The sequence below is a fragment of the Schistocerca cancellata genome, chromosome 7 (assembly GCF_023864275.1).
Source record: "Schistocerca cancellata isolate TAMUIC-IGC-003103 chromosome 7, iqSchCanc2.1, whole genome shotgun sequence".
Taxonomy (NCBI): Eukaryota; Metazoa; Arthropoda; class Insecta; order Orthoptera; family Acrididae; genus Schistocerca; species Schistocerca cancellata.
The window spans coordinates 375,512,958-375,527,014 of record NC_064632.1 but is presented as its reverse complement, the minus strand read 5'-3'; the positions used below and the strand labels follow the sequence as shown (position 1 = coordinate 375,527,014).

Below are 14,057 nucleotides of genomic sequence, written 5' to 3'. Positions count from 1 at the left end.
CTTAACGGGATAATCGCATCTAAGTACGACACTGCGCGGAGTTCGAAAATGTTTCCAATGGAAAAATTTGGTTCGCGTTTGGTTACACATTACACCATACGTTGCTGCGAATCAGCTTTAGCTAAGGTATTGATTTTTTCTTGAGACGTGGGAGGAGGTCTTTATCTGTCTCCAGTCTCAAGAACATGGAATTTATGTAGCACGTTTACTTCCGAGCGCACGAGCACGAGAATCAAATATTCACAACATCCCTCATACACAGGATGGTCCATTGATAGCGACCGGGCCAAATATCTCACGAAATAAGCGTCAAACGAAAAAACTACAAAGAATGAAATTTGTCTAGCTTGAAGGGGGAAACCAGATGTTGCCATGGTTCGCCCGCTAGATGGCGCTGCCATAGGTGAAACGGATATCAACTGCGTTTTTTAAAAATAGGAACCCCCATTTCTATTACATATTCGTGTAGTACGTAAAGAAATAGAATGTTTTAAAAAAATGGTTCAAATGGTTCTGAGCACTATGGGACTTAACTTCTAAGGTCATCAGTCCCCTAGACTCAGAACTACTTAAACCTAACTAACCTAAGGACATTACACACATCCATGCCCGAGGCAGGATTCGAACCTGCGACGTAGCGGCCGCGCGGTTCCAGACTGTAGCGCCTTTAACCGCTTAGCCACCACGGCCGGCAGAATGTTTTAGTTGGGCCACTTTTTTCGCTTTGTGATAGATGGCGCTGTAATAGTTACAAACGTATAACTACGTGGTATCACGTAACATTCCGCCAGTGCGGACGGTATTTGCTTCGAGATACATTACCCGCGTTAAAATGGACCGTTTACCAATTGCGGGAAAGATCGATATCCTGTCGATTTATGGCTATTGTGATCAAAATGCCCAACGGGCATGTGCTATGTATGCTGCTCGGTATCCTGGACGACATCATCCAAGTGTCCGTACCGTTCGCCGGATAGTTACGTCGTTTTAGGAAACAGGAAGTGTTCAGCCACATGTGAATCGTCAACCACGACCTGCAACAAATGATGATGCCCAAGTAGGTGTTTTAGCTGCTGTCGCGGCTAATCTGCACATCAGTAGCAGACAAATTGCGCGTGAATCGGGAATCTCAAAAACTTCGGTGTTGAGAATGCTACATCAACATCGATTGCACCCGTACCATATTTCTGTGCACCAGGAACTGCATGGCGACGACTTTGAACGTCGTGTACAGTTCTGCCTCTGGGCACAAGAGAAATTACGGGACGATGACAGATTTTTTGCACGCGTTCTGTTTTGCGACGAAGCGTCATTCACCAACAGTGGTAACGTAAACCGGCATACTATGCACTATTGGGCAACGGAAAACCCATGATGGCTGCGACAGGTGGAACACCAGCGACCTTGGCGGGTCAATGTATGGTGCGGCATTATGGGAGGAAGGATAATTGGCCCCCATTTTATCGATGGCAATCTAAATGGCGTAATGTATGCTGACTTCCTACGTAATATTCTACCGATGTTACTACCAGATGTTTCACTGCATGACACATTGGCGATGTACTTCGAACATGTCCGGCACATAGCTCGCGTGCGGTTGAAGCGGTCTTGAATAGTATATTTCATGGCAGTTGGATTGGTCGTCGAAGCACCATACTATGGCCCGCACGTTCACCGGATCTGACGTCCACGGGTTTCTTTCTGTGGGGAAAGTTGAACGATATTTGCTATCGTGATCCACCGACAACGCCTGACAACATGCGTCAGCGCATTGTCAATGCATGTGCGCACATTACGGAAGGCGAACTACTCGCTGTTGAGAGGAATGTCGTTACATATATTGGCAAATGCATTGATGTTGACGGACATCAATTTGAGCATTTACTGCATTTGTGTGGTATTTACAGGTAATAACGCTGTAACAGCATGCGTTCTCAGAAATGATAAGTTCACAAAGGTACATATATCACATTGGAACAACCGAAATAAAATGTGCAAACGTACCGTTCTGTATTTTCATTTAAAAAGCCTACCTGATACCAAGTGTTCGTCTAAAATTGTGAGCCATATGTTTGTGACTATTACAGCGCCATATATCACAAAGCGAAAAAAGTAGTCCACCTAAAACATTCATATTTCTTTACGTACTACACGAATACGTAATAAAAAATGGGGGTTCGTATTTAAAAAAAACGCAGTCGATATCCGTTTGACCTATGGCAGCACCATCTAGCGGGCCAACCATAGCGCCATCTGGTTTCCCCCTTCAAGCTAGACAAGTTTCGTTCTTTGTAGTTTTTTCGTTTGAGACCGGCTTGTGTAAACGCCGCTGAGTTTTGGCGACAGAGTCAAATTTTAACATGGCTACAAGAGAAATGTAGATTTTACTCGAAATTCGCCACTCATGACGTTCCTCTGTTAAGTTACAAATGGTTAACAAGTCAGGCGAAATTAAATCGCTGTTTTTGTTGCGTTTTCAACGGAATTATTTTTAGACACAAACGAAAGCAGCGATGACATTGGATGATTCTGAATGGTCACTACGCGAGTGTGGGCGTTTAGGTTATGAAACATCCCCTCAGAAAACTCTATGAATTACTGTGCTGGTAAACCTCTTACGTTATTTGATTTTCAAACGGCTGAGCAAAACTGAACGTACTCAGACATTCTCTCTTTACTTATTCTGATCATCACTAAACTGACACACATTATTTTAGCGCAACGCAATCTGACTTTCAATAATCCCTACAAAAGAATGGCCCTGACTAACAACGCTGTGCTATACCTTTCATGAATCACTTACCTCACAAAAATCTTCGTTACTCAAACTACTGCAATACAGCGAGCGCCAGTACTGTCAGCTAAATAAAAGATTCCAACTACTGAAGGCACTAACTACTGATAGGTATAGTTAGCAAATGAAAGATTTTGGTAGAGAACAAACAATGTATTTACCTTAATAGTGTTCAAAAGTCATAATATATATATATTAGTTCATGACATCCAGTCTTAAAAATTTCGTTTTTCTGACGGACACATGTCCAGATCGTCCGCTTTCAAAACTCTGCCATCTCTATTCCCACATCCACCACTGCTGGCGGCTCACTTGCAACTGCGCAACGCTATGCGCTGTTCACATCCAACTGCCAAACACTAAAATAGCAAATATTCCAACCATGCAAATCAGCCACAGACTGCACACAGCAGTCAGTGATTTTCATACAGAGCACTACGTGGCGTTACAAACATAAAAACCTAAACAGCCTACTTACAAGGTGCTCCACTTAATATGTACAAAAATGCGAGCGTAGGCTTCAGTTTAGAATGGCACTTTCCCTTCAACACTCGGCACACTTCCCCAAACATCGCCTGCCCACAACCCCCACGACTCTCTCCAAGTGTGCCCTGCCCACTGCGTATCTGTCGGCCACAGTATTCTGCGTGCGCTATAAACAGAGGCAAATGCTTAGTGATCGACTTGTTTTTACAACTGTATGGCCAGTCTACTGTGTTTTCGTCCAGTCAGTTTCTTCAGCCGAATGATACAATCGAGTGAAACTATTCTCTGCGACCACGTCAGTTGTATGAATGTTTTTCATTCACTCACCAGGTTTGTGAGGTTTCAGTAAATGTGGGACAACCAACTGATGCAACTCTGACAGTTACGTCAGTTGAATGAGTTTTTTTCACTCATTCTCCAGGTATGAGCGGTTTCTCCTACACACGTGTTCAGCCTTTTCGGTTATACATGAACCATGCCCATGTTGCCATCTTTTTGAGACACAAATAATGGGTCTCAGTTCACAGAGAGATAAAATACCTATTTTTCTAAAAGGGAAGTATTTTTTAAATTCGTGTGTTTATTTACTTAAGTACGAATTTTACGTACATATGGCAATAAGTATCACTTTTTCCTTGGTTTTAAAAGATTAGCAACTGGCTGTATATTGTAAATTTATGTCTAAATAAATTAAGACTTACTCTTTTCATTTTAATTTATAGGATCTCTCTCTCTCTCTCTCTCTCTCTCTCTCTCTCTCTCTCTCTCTCTCTCTCTCTCTCTCTCTCTCCCCTCTGGTTTGCACTCTTAACTGGTAGTCCTCTTTCTATTTGCTCGTGGTTTCTCCGCCGTTAACTTCAAAAGAGCCTTTTTAAGCATTTCTTTCTTTCTTTGGTGCTTTTATCGTTGAGCGTGGAACGGTTTGATTTAACTTACACAGTAATCCTTCGAGCAGCACGGTGTCATTCGCTGCTGTTGAGGTCAGTAAACGCCACTGAAACTTTCTTTCTCTTTTGGAACCCTGCCTCTGCATAAATACTGTACCGTAAATAACGGTCTCCCACAGCGCTCGGTTCTGGCCCCGCTTTGATTTGTCTTGTACGCCAGTGACGTAATCACCACTCATTCTGTGAAATTTAACCACGCCGACCACCTCGCGATTGCAACTCAAAGCAACACTGTCAATTCAAAGCAACACCTTGGAAGGAGGTCAGTAAACACATACGAACGATCTAGAAAAGCTTGACCAGTATTACAAAAAATGGAGACTTTGCCCGAGCCCTAATAAGAAATCAGCTCATTCCACCTAACTAACAGAAGGGCAAGCAGAGAACTGAGTGTAATCTCCTGCAACAAAAAACTGCGACATTGTTGACACGCCAAATATCGGAGTTTGACTCTCGACAGATTCCCGACATTTACAAAGACCTAGAACTAACAGGACAGAAGCCAAAATCTGGAAAGAACGTATGAAGGAAACTGGATGATGCTAGTTGGGGATTTAATGCAAACGCCTTAATAACTACAGCACAAGCACTTGTGTATCCTGTTGCCGAACACTGTTCTCCTGTTTGGGGCAGAAATACCCATGTCAACAAAATAGATATCCATCTAAATGACGCTATGATGATCGTGACAGAAACTCTTAAATCCACGCAAGCACAATGGCAGTCAGCTCTAATCAATATTGCCCCTGCAAATGTCCGACGGCAAATACTAGTAACACATGAATTAGATGAAATTCAGAAGATCCAGAGTCTCAACAATTCATGAAACACTCGATTAAAATATAGAGGACCGATCTCGGTAAACACTGACCATCTCGCCCGACAAAGCTACAATCTAAGGGGTGAATAGAGAATCAGTGTACGTCTTTCCATGGTCATAAGGAATTTGGTAATATAGACCAGACCATCCAACTCTCGGATGCTAACCATGTGGTATCAACGTTCGATACCACACTTGTTAGGGGTTCCAGCTATCGACCGCGGTCCGTATTAGTATCGTTGGATCCGCGAGTCGCGACCAGAGCCGCTAGCGCCGGTTCACGGCTTGTATCAAGTTTCTAGCGAGCTCTCGTCCACTCTTGCGCGGGACGTCAAGTAGTAAAGTAGCATAGCCTTCAGCTGATAGGAAGCAACCTCTAACAAGGCGCTTAGTAACGTATGGCCTAAGTGAAGCCTCAATAACTAACTGTTTATAATTATATGTATGCAGCCAAGAAGAATCTTGTGCAACCAGTTAAGTACAATACATATTACTTTTTACCAACGACTTCTAATTATTTTAGTCATTGCAGATCCAGACCATGCAGCCAGCACCTTATCGACGTTACTGACAAACCTGCTGTGATTTGTATGTTTCTGTTTAACATTGCCCATCAGTCAACATTGGCGACGACTCGTTCGTCGTCATCATAACAAACCAACCAAGATAAATATCGAGCTCCCTCAGTCGTGTCAGAAATGGCCACGCCGTGACCAAAGCAACGCCATCCAAATGGCGAACCACCTTTGATGACCAATGCGACTGCGGGACATGGGGACAAACACTGGGGCACATTTTGCAAGATTGCTCAAAAAGAAAATTCGTTGGAACCTGGGAAGACTTCGTAGAAGTAATACGTGCAACAATTAACCGGCTGAAGTCTTTGTATGTCCAGCGATGATAGAAAATAGATATCTCAGCTTCTTTTAGCTGCTGCCGGTTCTCCATCTTTCATTAGAGTGCCCCCCCCCCCCCCCAAAAAAAAAAAAAAAAAACAACGAACATTAGCGACAGGTTCCTTATACAGAAAAAAGTAAAAAAAAGTCTAACGTGGATTCTGAAATGCACACCGTACGGGGTATGAGCACTTGCTCGTCTTTGATGCTGGGAAACAGATCTCTTCAGCTGCAAGGTCTTGCCTTTCCATATTTCATGAGGAGGAAGTATCGATCAAAACGAGGAAAAGATCCAGTAAACATGGAGTCTAAAATGCTTACTTCAAGAGCTATGAGCGCTTGGCCATGTTTGCTAGTGTGGAACACATCTCTTCGACAGAACAAGTGCTCGTAGTTCTCAAGGAATGGATTTCAGAGCCCATGTTTACTAGGCATTTTTTTCTTGGTTTGGTCCATTACTACCTCCTCCCAAAATGTGAAAAGCAAAGACCTTGCAGCACAAGAGATGTCTGATAGTATCGAAAAGATGAACAAGTGGTCATATCTCCCAAAGTATGCGCTTTACAGTCATTTTTTACTAGACATTTTTTCTTGTTTTGGTGTAAGGAACCTGTCCCTAAAGATTGTCTGTTTTTTTTAGCACCCTTTATACAGGGTGTAAATTTTAAGTTGACAAACCAGAATAACTCGAAAAATAAGCTTCACACGAAAAAATGTGTAGAATCCAAAGTTGATTATTTTCGAGGGGGAAATCTGCTGGTGCTAAAATTAGCCCGCCACCCCAGCCCCATGGGGGTGGGGCGGAAGGCACATTTAAAATTTAAAATTTGAACCCCCATATTTTATTGCTGAATCATATTCTAGATAAAAAACCACGTACGTTTTGTCTTAAACATTTGTTTTGATTCTTGGTAGTTGGCGCTGTAATTCAAGAAAATTCATGTTCTCATTTTTTGCGTGGAAAATGGTTACGGATAAATAAAAAATACTTATTTACTTCGTAAATTTTGATTCGTTAGAACTAAAACTCCCCCTCTCTCCCCATAGAGTGGGGTTTGAGAGAGAGGAGTCAGAGTTTTACAAATGTTGGCCAAAATATTAATTTTTTCCGCAGGTTCGGATAAGTTTTGTTTGTTTCGTGGTCATGAGGCCACACAACTTGAAATTATCAAACAAATCGTCTGACTAGCTAACGAACTAACCAAACTTCCTACGAAGTAAATAAGTATTTTTTATTTATCCGTAACCATTTTCCACGCAAAAATGAGAACATCGATTTTCTTGAATTACAGCGGCAACTACCAAGAATCAAAATAAATGTTTAAGACAAATGTACGTAGTTTTTATGTAGAATCTGGTTCTTCAATAAAAAATGGGAGTTCCCATTTGAAACTTTAGTTGCCTCCCGCCCCAACCCCAGGCTGCTGGGGTGGCGGGCTAATTTTAGCACCAGCAGATGTCCCCCTCGAAAATAATCAGCTTTGGATCCTACACCTTTTTTTCGTGTGAAGCTTAGTTTTCGAGGTCTTCTGGTTTGTCAACTTAAAATTTACACCCTGTATATCTGCTCGTACTGATTTATATCATTTTATCTTATGTTAGAGTGTCCATTTCATTTTCATTGAAAAAGGGGACATTTAAAATAAACTAGTGAAAAACCTGGGACAATGAAGAAAAAAACGGGACATAAATATTGTACTGACTAAATTTAATACAGATACAAGTTTACCTTTATAACGTGCTCTCAGATTATCCCAAATCACTTTTTACAAATATTCTGCCACACTATCACCGTACTTTTCACTTTTATGTACTTTATCAAGAAGTGCATTTTCGTTTTAAATTGTATCATAAAAGTCAGTACACGATACACCATTAAAGTGTGTTTTGAGAATGAGCAAGGCCCTCACTGTTTCAACTTTCATTCTGTTTTTTTTTTTTTTTTTTTTTTTTTTTTTTTTTTTTTTTTTTTTTTTTTTTTTTCATCTGACCACAAAGAGTTTACTAACGAAAATACACGTTCCACAGCAGCATTTGACCCAGGAATTGCCAGACAAAACTCCACCAAATGAATCATGTTTTTCATGTTAATGTTTTTACTTTTGAAATAAGCAAATATTTTACACCACGTTGCACTAACACTTTCTTTGTCTCCACTTTTTATGAATTTCTGTGCACATGAAAATTCATCGAACAGTTCGTCTTCATCAACAGGAAAATTTGGTACAATAATTTTAACAAAAACACAACAGTCCTGAATATCATTCCAGTGTAGCTGCTCCTTTTCAGTATTAACCCAGTCAAATGCTTTAAAAGGTGTGAGAAATGGTGAACACCATTCTTTAATATTTAAAATTACTTGCGATTTTTGACAGTTCGGTACATGTTTGGGGTTAGCTGAAAGTTATCACACGCTTCCTAGCGTAAATAATTGCGCAGTTAATAGCAAGTCAAACAACCAGTAACTTAAAATACTCTAACCAAGCGGAATCATAAAAAAAACGGGACATTTGAGCGTCCCCCAAAAAGCTTTCGGGACAGCAAGACATTTTGGTAAAAAACCGGACTGTCCCGGGAAAAACGGGACGAAAGGACACCCTATCTTATGTCCACGTAATTGTATATACTTGTAAAATATAATTCTGTAAGCCACACGCTAAATAAATATAATATTTCGCTTTCGGTAGATGCTGAGGTGACGTGAACAAAAATTGTATGGGGTACAGTTTACTTATTTGCTTAGCGACTTAGTCGTTTATTTTTTTTAAGTATATACTGTCATTTGTCAGAAGTATTTTATATGTCGCTATCCCGTGACTTCTGTCACCTAAATGTATTTACTGTATGACTATGCGAAACATTTTGTGACTCACTTGCGAGTAGTTCCAGAAGACGCCGACAAGCGGCACTTCAACTAGACTTCAGGTCTGAGCGCCCAGGATCAGAAGCAGGTCTTTTTACGTGCCTTGAGCACAGACATGCAGGTGCACGGCCTCTCCTAAAGGGGGTGCAAGTTTACTCTATGCTGAATGTCGTCAGTTCTGCGTTCATTTCGTATGTTATCGAATCTTCGACTAGACATCTTCACCCGCAGCGATCTTCAGCTCTCCTTAATGTAATACAAAGAGGTGGGAAGGTAATCTTTCTAGCTCGAGCCAACCAGCTACTTGTTCCTCTTCCTCGTGGTCTTCTGCTTTCGATTTTGAATTGCAGATTTTCTCAATTATCTCCTTCTCTGCTCAAAACGTGCCCAAGAAACTGAACAGGTAAGCCAATCAAAATGTGTCCTCCTCCCACACATCACCAAGGCGCATTTTTACGACGTGCAGAAATCTCCCTCTCTGCTCCTATATGCGTAACACCCTCTACAGACGCATTCTTACTTAATTTCAAACTTATTACTTTTTAATACAACAGAAAATGCATCGATACATTACATTTTAAAATCAGTTACATAAAATATCTTAAACTAATAATAAATATTGTTTGTCCTTCGTTCACAACCAGACCACTTCATCAAAAAGCATAAACCTTATTAGCGTTGTGTTGTTAGGATACCCAGCACAGTGGCTTGCGTCACCCACACGCTAGCCACAGTTCGCTGGCGATATCGCCAACGATATCCCCTAAAATGGCTCCTACGAGCCCATTACATGCGAGGAATCTTCCAAGCCTATTCTCTCAATATTTCGAAAGCCACTGTGTCGTGAATTTCTGCTGCGGATAATGAACTGCTGTGCTTAGTGGCAGTGGCAGTTGCTCTCCGTATGTCTAACGGGTGGGGTGGTTGTGGAGAAAAAGGGAGTGGGGGTGGGGGCGCGATACATCATTTGCAGACAGACCAGCGAAATAAGTATGCTGCACGTCAGCAAATATGTGATTGGTATCTTGGTTGACAGCAATTTTTATTTATAACTGAATCAAACTGTGGGACCCTTGAAGCTACTATCTCTCACACAATGTTAAACGCCGTGTAATTCCAACATGGACGATAAATAGTTTAGACAATAAGAGAATAGAAGCATCCGAAATGTGGTGCTACAGAAGAATGCTGAAGATTAGATGGGTAGATCACATAACTAGTGAGGAGGTATTGAATAGAATTGGGGAGAAGAGAAATTTGTGGCACAACTTGACTAGAAGAATGGATCGGTTCGTAGGACATGTTCTGAGGCATCAAGGGATCACAAATTTAGCATCGGAGGGCAGCGTGGAGGGTAAAAATCGTAGAGGGAGGCCAAGAGATGGATACATTAAGCAGATTCAGAAGGATGAAGGTTGCAGTAGGTACTGGGAGATGAAGAGGCTTGCACAGGATAGGGTAGCATGGAGAGCTGCATCAAACCAGTCTCAGTACTGAAGACCACAACAACAACAACAACAATTCCAACTACAATCTGTCCTACTCTGTCTTAAGTTTCTGCAAAGGACATTCGATCTTATAAATCGGAATGGTTTGTGTCTTATCCGTAGCCACATTACGAAGAAAAGAGATGTGTTATATTCTACTATGACTGCATTTAGGTCTATCCAAATAGTGAATAATAGATCACAGAAAAAAATGATTTTTCTTGACCAACCTACTGTGTGGTGCGGAACAGCGTCCCTCTCCTCTGTCCCAAATACCGCCTCCAAACATCCACCTACACAAACACCCTGTTAAGCACTACCTCGACTGCTACGTTCCCCTGACTCCCCATTCTCTGGCAGTCTACATCCACTCATCACTACACACGGGTATGTGTCTATCTTAAACAGTCAACACATCGTCTGTTCACCTTTTAATATGTGCAACAATCTGTCTTTGAAAGTTTGTAAAACATTCATTTACCATTTCGTCCGTGACAATATTTTAAGTAATCAACAATCAGCCTCTTATTTTTTTAAATATGCGACTGACGGTCTGTCTTTTTATTGTGTCAAACATTCATTTTTCTCAACCACCGTGCCCAGTTTTATAACGTTTGTTGTTGTGGTCTTCAGTCCTGTGACTGGTTTGATGCAGCTCTCCATGCTACTCTCTCCTGCGCAAGCTTCTTTATCTCACAGTACCTACTGCAACCTACATCCTTCTGAATCTGCTTGGTGTATTCATCTCTTGGTCTCCCTCTACGATTTTTACCCTCCACGCTGCCCTCCAATACTAAATTGGTGATCCCTTGATGCCTCAGAACATGTCCTACAGACTGATCCCTTCTTCTAGTCAAGTTGCGCCACAAATTTCTCTTCTCCCCAATTCTGTTTAATACCTTCTCATTAGTTATGTGATCTATCCATCTAATCTTCAGCATTCTTCTGTAGCATCACATTTCTAAATCTTCTATTCTCTTCTTGTCCAAACTATTTATCGTCCATGTTTCACTTCCATACATGGCTACACTCCATACAAATACTTTCAGAAACGACTTCCTGATACTTAAATCTATACTCGATGTTAACAAATTCCTCTTCTTGAGAAACGCTTTCCTTGCCATTGCCAGTCTACATTTTATATCCTCTCTACTTCGACCATCATCAGTTATTTTGCTCCCCAAATAGCAAAACTCCTTTACTACTTTAAGTGTCTCACTTCCTAATCTAATACCCTCAACATCACCTGACTTAATTCGACTACATTCCATTATCCTCGTTTTGCTTTTGTTGATGTTCATCTTATATCCTCCTCTCAAGACACTGTCCATTCCGACCAACTGCTCTTCCAAGTCCTTTGCTGTCTCTAACAGAATTACAATGTCATCGGCGAACCTCAACGTTTTTACTTCTTCTCCATGGATTTTAATACCTACTCCGAATTTTTCTTTTGTTTCCTTCACTGCCTGCTCAATATGCAGATTGAACAACATCGGGGAGAGGCTACAACCCTGTCTCACTCCCTTCCCAACCACTGTTTACCTTTCATGCCCCTCAACTCTTATAACTGCCATTTGGTTTCTATACAAATTGTAAATAGCCTTTCGCTCCCTGTATTTTACCCCTGCCACCTTCAGAATTTGAAAGAGAGTATTCCAGTCAACATTGCCAAAAGCTTTCTCTAAGTCTACAAATGCTAGAAACGTAGGTTTGTCTTTCCTTAATCTAGCTTCTAAGATAAGCCTTAGGGTCAGTATTGCCTCATGTGTTCCAATATTTCTACGGAATCCAAACTGATCTTCCCCAAGGTCGGCTTCTGCTAGTTTTTTCATTCGTCTGTAACGAATTCGCGTTAGTATTTTGCAGCCGTGACTTATTAAACTGATAGATCGGTAATTTTCACATCTGTCAATACCTGCTTTCTTTGGGATTGGAATTATTATATTCCTCTTGAAGTCTGAGGGTATTTTGCCTGTCTCATACATCTTGCTCACCAGATGGTAGAGTTTTGTCTGGACTGGCTCTCCCAAGGCCGTCAGTAGTTCTAATGGAATGTTGTTGACTCCCGGGGCCTTGTTTCGACTCAGGTCTTCCAGTGCTCTGTCAAACTCTTCACGCAGTATCGTATCTCCCATTTCATCTTCATCTACATCCTCTTCCATTTCCATAATATTGTCCTCAAGTACATCGCCCTTGTATAGATCCTCTATATACTCCTTCCACCTTTCTGCTTTCCCTTCTTTGCTTAGAACTGGGTTTCCATCTGAGCTCTTGATATTCCTTTTCTCCAAAGGTCTCTTTAATTTTCCTGTAGGCAGTATCTATCTTACCCCTAGTGAGATAAGCCTTTACATCCTTACATTTATCCTCTAGCCATCCCTGCTTAGCCATTTTGCACTTCCTGTCGATCTCATTTTTGAGACGTTTGTATTCGTTTTTGCCTGCTTCATTTACTGCATTTTTATATTTTCTCCTTTCATCAATTAAATTCAATATTTCTTCTGTTACCCAAGGATTTCTACTAGCCCTCGTCTTTTTACCTACTTGATCCTCTGCTGGCTTCACTACTTCATCCCTCAAAGCTACCTATTCTTCTTCTACTGTATTTCTTTCCCCCATTCCTGCCATTTGTTCCCTTACGCTCTCCCTGAAACTCTGTACAACCTCTGGTTTAGTCAGTTTATCCAGGTCCCATCTCCTTAAATTCCCGCCTTTTTGCAATTTCTTCAGTTTTAACCTACAGTTCATAACCAATAGATTGTGGTCACAGTCCACATCTGTCCCTGGAAATGTCTTAAAATTTAAAACCTGGTTCCTAAATCTCTGTCTTACCATTATATAATCTATCTGATACCATCCAGTATCTCCAGGGTTCTTCGATGTATACAACCTTCTATCATGATTCTTAAACCAAGTGTTAGCTATGATTAAGTTGTGCTCTGTGCAAAATTCTACCAGGCGGCTTCCTCTTTCATTTCTTAGCCCCAATCCATATTCATCTACTATGTTTCCTTCTCTCCCTTTTCCTACTACCGAATTCCAGTCACCCATGACTATTAAATTTTCGTCTCCCTTCACTATCTGAATAATTTCGTTTATTTCATCATACATTTCTTCAATTTCTTAGTCATCTGCATATAAACTTGTACTATTGTAGTAGACGTTGGCTTCGTGTCTATATTGGCCACAATAATGCGTTCACTATGCTGTTTGTAGTAGCTTACCCGCATTCCTATTTTTTTTATTCATTATTAAACCTACTCCTGCATTACCCCTATTTGACTTTGGATTTATGACCCTGTATTCGCCTGACCAAAAGTCTTGTTCCTCCTGCCACCGAACTTCACTAATTCCCACTACATGTAACTTTAACCTATCCATTTCCCTTTTTAAATTTTCTAACCTACCTGCCCGATTAAGGGATCTGACATTCCACTCTCCGATCCGTAGAACGCCAGTTTTCTTTCTTCTGATAATATATTATAATATGTTTCAAAATATCTACCATAGGACTGACAGCCATTCCCCCGCCCACATCGGGCTAGAGGATGAAATAACTATAAAGGGAAAAAAAGTTGAAACTGCCGCGTTAAACTGTCTGTGTGGGAGCATTAACGTCGACGCTACAGTGTGTTTTGAAACATCCCCTTAGAAAAATTTATCAGTTACTGTACTGGTTAACCTCTTACGTTATTTGATTTTCAAACAGCTGAGCAGAACTGAACGTACTCAGGCATTTCTCTCTTCACTTATTCTGATCAACA

General features: G+C 41.0%; 1 protein-coding gene across 1 annotated transcript in view; it reads left to right on the top strand.

Moving 5' to 3' along the window:
• Positions 1-14,057, top strand: part of LOC126092784 (signal-induced proliferation-associated 1-like protein 1) — a 175,578-nt gene that overhangs the window by 9,417 nt on the left and 152,104 nt on the right. The window lies entirely within an intron of this gene.